The sequence below is a fragment of the Cryptomeria japonica genome, chromosome 7, assembly GCF_030272615.1.
Source record: "Cryptomeria japonica chromosome 7, Sugi_1.0, whole genome shotgun sequence".
Classification (NCBI taxonomy): Eukaryota; Viridiplantae; Streptophyta; class Pinopsida; order Cupressales; family Cupressaceae; genus Cryptomeria; species Cryptomeria japonica.
In genome coordinates this window covers 628305186-628312518 of record NC_081411.1, presented here as the reverse complement: position 1 = coordinate 628312518, position 7333 = coordinate 628305186, and positions in this window count along the sequence as shown.

Genomic DNA, 7333 nt, shown 5'->3' with positions numbered 1-7333 from the left:
TTTTCCATTGATGTCAAAGGGAGTGAGAGTTGAAGGAGAGGGAGCAATGAAAAATGATGTTCATTCTTAGGGGGAGTCATTTGAGTGTACAGATTTCAGATTGTTGGATTGCTTGTAGTTTTTGGAGTTTGGAACACTTATCATTTTTTACAGTGTTGCCATCAATGCCAAAGGGGGAGATTGTTGGCATAAGACACTATTACGGTGATGCTCCTGTAAAGATTGATGATGTCTGGTGCATGATATTTCTTAGGAGTTGTCATTTATGGAAACTCAACCTATACATCTTATATGATATGGAGTTTGGGATATCTGAATGTCTTGAGTAAGTTTTGGTATAAGTCTATCGGTGATACTCAGTGTATAGTTTTGGTGAACACTTCTCATTTCCAGTGATGTGTTTTTGTTTTTAGTGATCTGAGTTAAGTTGATTGAGTACGAGAAGCATATTATCACATAATCATATCCTCTGATGTTGTTTCTTAAGCATGTTAGAAGGTTTGATATCCGATAGAGCAGTAAAATAGGGTTATCTTCATTATTGGTGGTGTATCGTGTGGACCGGATTCTTTCAGGTGATTTTGGTGGTTGTTGGTAAGATTGAAGTAATCGGACCGACTTATGGGAAGAATGTAAACATATATTTTGGATCCAGAATATGGTTTTGTGAAGATTTGAGCTGACCTGAAGTGACACGTTTCATGTTTTGATATTTTGAGAAGCCAACTTGTGGGAGATCAATTTTGTTAATGCGGATATATAAGATCGACTTGGATAATTTATTTGAGTGATGATATGATATGTGAGATGATTTTGGGAGTGACTGAGCGCAGTTTCATGTGCGCACCTTAATTTTTGTTGATCTAGTAATGAGTAGAAGAGCATAATAGAGCAGCTATTAGAAAAGAACAGTAGATCACTTTGTTCCTAACTGAAACTATCATTTGACATAGTTAGATGCTTTTCTTCAGTTCATTACTCATTTTAATCTATGTGTATTAGCCTATAAGGAAGTGAGCCTTCCTCTGGTCCTTTTGTAATTGAGCAGTGAGCTCTAGGCAATGTGTCTGAATGCATGTACATTCCCCTCGTGTAATATTGTTATACTACCGACCATACTATAATAATATTGTGGGTTCAAATCTCACTGTGGTTTTTCCTTTCCGAGTTTCCACGTAAAAATATTGGTGTTATGGTTATGAGCTTATTTTCTTTGTGTTTCTGCATTTTAGTTTCTTAATTATGCATTTAGTGGAAAAGAATCATGTTAACAAATTTGATAACTTCATATTACTGATTCACCCCCTGTCTCAGTGTTCATTGATTCTAGCATCTCCTTCTCTAAAGTAGGTGTAGGGATTTTATATTGTTCTATTATTTGTTCCTCCTTTGTGCCACCTTCATGATATTCTATTAAATCTACAAAGTTGAACACAGGGAAAATGTTGATTCCATCCGGCAACTCTATCTCATATGTGTTCCTTGAATCATGCTTCTTCATAATTTTATAGGGACCAAACTTCTTCATTTTCATCTTATTGTAGTTCCTCACATGAAACCTTTCTTTTCTCAGATGGATCGTCACTTCATCTCCAATATAAAACTCCTTATACCTCTTTTTTTGATCTACCTTAGTCTTATACTACATATTCATCTTGGTAATATACTTCATCATCTCTTCATGTAGATTATTGATGTGCTCTACAAAATATTAAGCTTTGGCACTTGTATTCTTCTCTTGGTCCATTTTCCTTAATTCTAGAGCAGTCCTTGGATAGCCTCCATACACAATTTAGAATGGTGATCTACCCAGTGATCCTATTGATAGAATTTTTGTAAGCAAATTATACCTATGGTAAGATCAAGTCTCATCCCTTGGGTTTATTTCCTACCAAAAATTTTAGTAGGTTACCCAGACTCTTGTTCACCACTTCTATATGTCCATTAGTCTGTGAATGTTTTGCAGAACTAAACTTCAACTCTCTCTTTAATTTCTTCCACAAGGTCCTCCAAAAGTATCCAATGAACTTGGTATCACAATCTGAAACACTACTTTTTGGTAGACCATGTAGTCTTACCACCTCCCTAAAGAATAAATCAGCATCATGGGTCATCTAGAAAGGCATTAAACATGCCAACTTTGAAAACCTATCAACCACCACAAATACTGAATCATTTCCTCTTTGTTTCCTTGGTAAGCTAAGAACAAAATCCATGCTTATATCCTCCCATGGCCTCTCAAGTACAGGTAATGGTCGATATAGCCCTATATTTTGACTTACTCTGTTAGCCATCTAACATACTCTGCAACTTTGCACAAATTTATTCACATCATGTGATAGCTGAGACCAATAATAGTGTTCACTGATAATGGTAATGGTATTATCTCAACCAAAATGTCATGTCATTCCTCCATTGTTCTTCTCCTTTATCAAGTTCTCCCTCATGCAACTCTTAGGAATACACAACTAGCTTTTTCAAACAACATTTCATGTTGGATTATGAAATCCAACCATCTTTTCCTATCCAAAGTAATAGGCTCTTTGAAAGCTTTCCAAGCTTTTGCAAAATTAGGATACAAAGTCTTCAGTTCATTGAACCCAATCACTTCAAACTGCATTTATGTCAATAAAATCTACCTCCTACTTAAGGCATCTACAGCTTTGTTAGACCTTCCACTTGGTAAACCCTCAGGCACATTATCAGACACAATGTCTTGAAACTCATTCAAAAAACCTAAAACTTCTATAGGCACCTCTTTACTCTCTTCTCAATCCAGTCTATGAATTAAAGCATAGCACATACATTCATGTTTTGGGCCTTCCATAAATTCGCTTCCATCAACAAAACACATTCTAGCACTACTACACCTTTTCTTCCACCTCCTTCAAGGGCTTCAACTTATGGTGAACTCCATCCTTTGTTAGGGTAAAGGTATTATCAGAACCATCATGTATAGCATGCCTATCAAACTTCCATGGCCTCCCTAACAGCATGTGAAATGCATCCATAGGTATGATGTCACAAAGTACCTCATCATGGTAACTGCCAATCTTGAACTTTACAAGGCACTACTCATTGACCAAAACTTTGTGGTCCTTCTACAACCAAGCAATCAAATATGGATTTGGATTCCTTTCCCTCTTCAGCCTCAACTTTGTGACCATCTCTTCGAACACCAAATTATTAGTGCTTCCATTGTCAATAATCACATCGCAACACTTTGTTGGCAAGAGACATTGTTTCGAAAGAGATTTTTCTTGAGGATTTTTTAGGGGTTGTCATTGATGGCAACTCAGATCAGATACATCATCTGGTAAATCCAAATTCACTTTATTGGAATTTTTTCTTAAGTCTGGAGGTGGAACATAGTGTTTGGCAGAGTGTGAGTACATTGAGCAAAACTCAATTTTGGGTGCACATTTTTGTTTGTAGTGGAAGAGGTATTCGATCTATTGGTTGGTATTGCTTTGTTTGCAATCCTATCTTTTGGTGTTGATTCTAGTGCAGGTTTGATGATCCGATATCCGGTATTTCAAGAAGAACGAGGTTATTTTGGTATAGTGTGTTATGCAGAATCTCTAGGATGATTTTGTTGATTGGTACTATGCTCGAGGATGTTGTGCCAACTTATTTGAAATGTATTATAAAAAAATTTGGTCCGCATGTGTATCGGTAATCAGATTGAGCTGACTTCTTGTTACACATTTCATATTTTGTGAATATGTTTGAAGCTGACATATTGGCGACCTAATCAAGTGTTGTGGATATATAAGACCGATCTATATAAGCATTTTGGTGATTGATGTGTGTGTGAAGATTGTGTGATTGTCTGTGCACCGTTTCATGTGTGTTATCCTTGGATTGATGCTCCGGTATATGGAGGAGTAGAGCATAATAGAGCAATGTGTTAGAATAGTGGAAGAAGATTTTTTGTGTTTAATCGGAACTGCATTTTGGCATTTATAAATTCTATTCGTCAGTTCATAGAATCATTTATCATTTGTAATCATTTGTAGGACAGTGAGTCCTCCGGGGGTTGTAGCCCTCTATTGTAATTGAGTAGTGAGCTCTAGCCAGTGTGCCTAAATGCATGTGCATTCCCTTGTAATATTATTATACTCATGATCACAGTATTATAATATTGTGGGTCTCAATCCCACTATGGTTTTTCCCTTTCTGGGTTTCCACGTAAAAATTTTGATCCTATAGTTTTGTACTTGTGTGTGTTGAGTTTCTACATTTTACTTTCATTCTTTTGCATCTGGTGGTTTAAGATTCAGTTAAAGAAAGTTATAAATTGTAGAACACTAATTCACCTCCCCTCTCAGTGTTCATTGATTCCAACACACTTATCTTTGCATTTGCATCTGGTGCAAAATAGACTCTTCCTCTGATCTGGTTATTTCTCCTCATTTATAGGGTTTCTCTTGACAATTAGGGCTTCTCCCCTTTCAACATCATCAGAATGCTTAGACCAAGCTTCTTCGTCTGCATGTGCGACTTGTCAATGGTCTTCATTTCTTCTATATGTCCTCCCTTGGTGTTGTGGACATGCGTAGGCTCTATTCCCTTCTTTACCACAATGGAAAGAGGTTCCTCTTAAACCACCTCTCCTAGATCCTTGTCCAGGTCTTCCTCTTCCTCTTCCTCACTGCTCACCATTGTTTTGATCACAGGGGCAATAGAAATTATCACCCTTCTAATTTCAGCTATTACATCTTCCTTTTTTTTAATCCTCATTTTGATCCCCAAAGGATCTTTCGCCACCTCCACCACCTTGACCTTTCTCTTTTTGCTTTCCTTCAAATCTCTTATTCATTTTATCCTCTACTTTCGATGCAAATTGGTATGCATCCTCAATGTTGGCCATTCTGACTAGGCTCGACCCTTCTTGAATACTTGGTCATAACCCATTAAGGTAACAGGCGACTTTCTCCTTGTTGGCCTTTGTGTGGTTTGTTATGATGATCATTTTGTAAAATTCCTCCATATACTCCTTGATAGAATTGCTACTTTTCTTTAATCCTTGCAATTTCTTCAGTAGATTCAATTTGTAGTCCATGGGAATGAATTTATTTTTCAGCTTCTCAACCATCTGATCCCATCTGGTGCTATTTCTCTTTCCTCTCCTATTTCTCTTAAGTTGGACCTCTTTCCACCAAGTATTGGCATGACCATTTAGCTTTGTTTTTGCAAAATTGACCCAATCTGGGTCCTCTATCTCCTCATACTCAAAATACTCCTCCATCTCATTAATCCATTCAATCATCTCTTCCAGGTTTAGATTTCCGAAATAATTGGCAACTTCAATTATGGGTCTCTTCCCGATCTAAAAAATGGCCCTTAATAGTTGAGCTTGATTTTGATCTATTCCTTCCTCTTCTTCCTCCTCAGATGTATCCTCAACCTCTTCATCATCTTCACTTTCTCCTCTCCTCATATCAAACCCTCTTCAAAGCTCCTCTTGCAACACATCAATCTATCTCAAGAGGGCCCTAAAACCCTTGTCTGCCAAAGCATTTCTTCCACCACACATCACTCTTGGAGGCATCTTGACTTCAATCCCATAACCACAAGTCTTGTTGTGAATTACCTCACGTCCAGCGATCTGTCCACATGGTGAGGAATAACCTACTCTAATACCAATTGATGAGGGCAAAATCCGAGACACAAAAAAACACAACAATAGAGACACAAAAGATCTATTCTATTATTATACGAAAACTATTTTCAATATATGCAATTAAAAATAGGAGGAATGAATCCTCACAGGCTGCAGCACATTACAGCCTACAAAACTTTCTGGAAAACCCTTTTCCCACAATCTAAAATTTTCCAACCCAAAAACTATCATCCAAAAACACACTCTCCCAAAACTATTATGAGTTTCCTCAAATGGGTCCTAAATAGCCTCCCCTTTCATTTTGGAGCCAAAATTACAATTTAAAAATTAAAATTTGGTGGTCTAGCACCAAAACATACAATTTGAATTTCAAAATTGAGCCAAATTTGAAAATTGCAAATGTTTTGAAAAAATGGTCCAACTTCTGGCAACCATAACTTTTGAACCAATGATTGGAGTGACGCGTCGTTTGAGGTGTCAAAAATCTCTCTGAGTGAAGAATATCCTAAGTATTTGCTTTGCTGATTCACGCCATTTTGGGGGCCGTTCGAGGCCATTTAGTGCCTCAAATCTGACTTGGGATAATTTTATTAGTTTTTCAAGAAACTAAAACTTGAATAACTTTCAAATTGTTAATGATTTTAACCTGATTCTTTTTCCAAAGTGCTTCTTTTTCCATTCTCAAGCTCCCCACAAATTTTGGGCTCCGTCCACCTTCAAATTAAAACTTTCTAAAAAATAGTAGATTGGCTAGAAAAGGCAGCTAGACAATTCTGAAAGTTGGAATTTCTCATTCGCCCCAATGGGTATCCCTAAAATGCAAAAACATTAAAAGAAAACTAACAAAAGGAAATATTTTTTTGGGTGATGCAAGATTTCCCTCACACCACCGGATGTTCCTACATCAGTATGCAAATCTAAAAATTAAGTTGTCTTAATATAGGAAACCATGAAAATATTCATCTTCTTTGTTATGTCAAAAACCACCACTTTATCATACTTAATAAATCTATCTTAGATGAACATAAAACATCACATAAATGAACTTTATTTCACCATAAGATAGCAGCAATAGCGAAGTATAAATCAACAACACAAGAAGAACATCTCACAACATAGGATTTATATGGAGAAACCCTTTTGAGAAAAAAATCCAACAAGAAGAGAAATCGATGTTTGTATTATCTTCATGAAACAGAGATTACATACAATATTTCTTTCCTTCTCCTCTTCAACCTTCAATCCAATAGCACATACGTACAAAAAATGAGCTCTCATTATGTCTCCATCTCAAAACCTCAATATATAGACTTATGGAGGCCCAAAATACCACTATAGAACATCACTATGGGCCAAAACAAGGTTCCAAAATACCATGGTAAACACCCATATGACCCACAATCTTGGAATCATGAATGTACCTCAAAATAGCCACTTATAGATTCTCTTACAACTATCATAATTCATCTCACCAATTTGGACCAATATAGAAGTCTTGTCATAAATGCACTCATAGTGACTCATGATAGCCTATAGAATTTGTTAAAACTATCATACATAAACCTACAACACCTTACATGTGTCCAACAACTTGAAAATAGAAGATTCCAAATGGTAACCTTAGCTATATTTTCCTTTTCCCAAAGTTCAAATAGTAATTGTAACTTCGTCTTTACATGAGATCTTTTACCACTATTGGTGAAACAG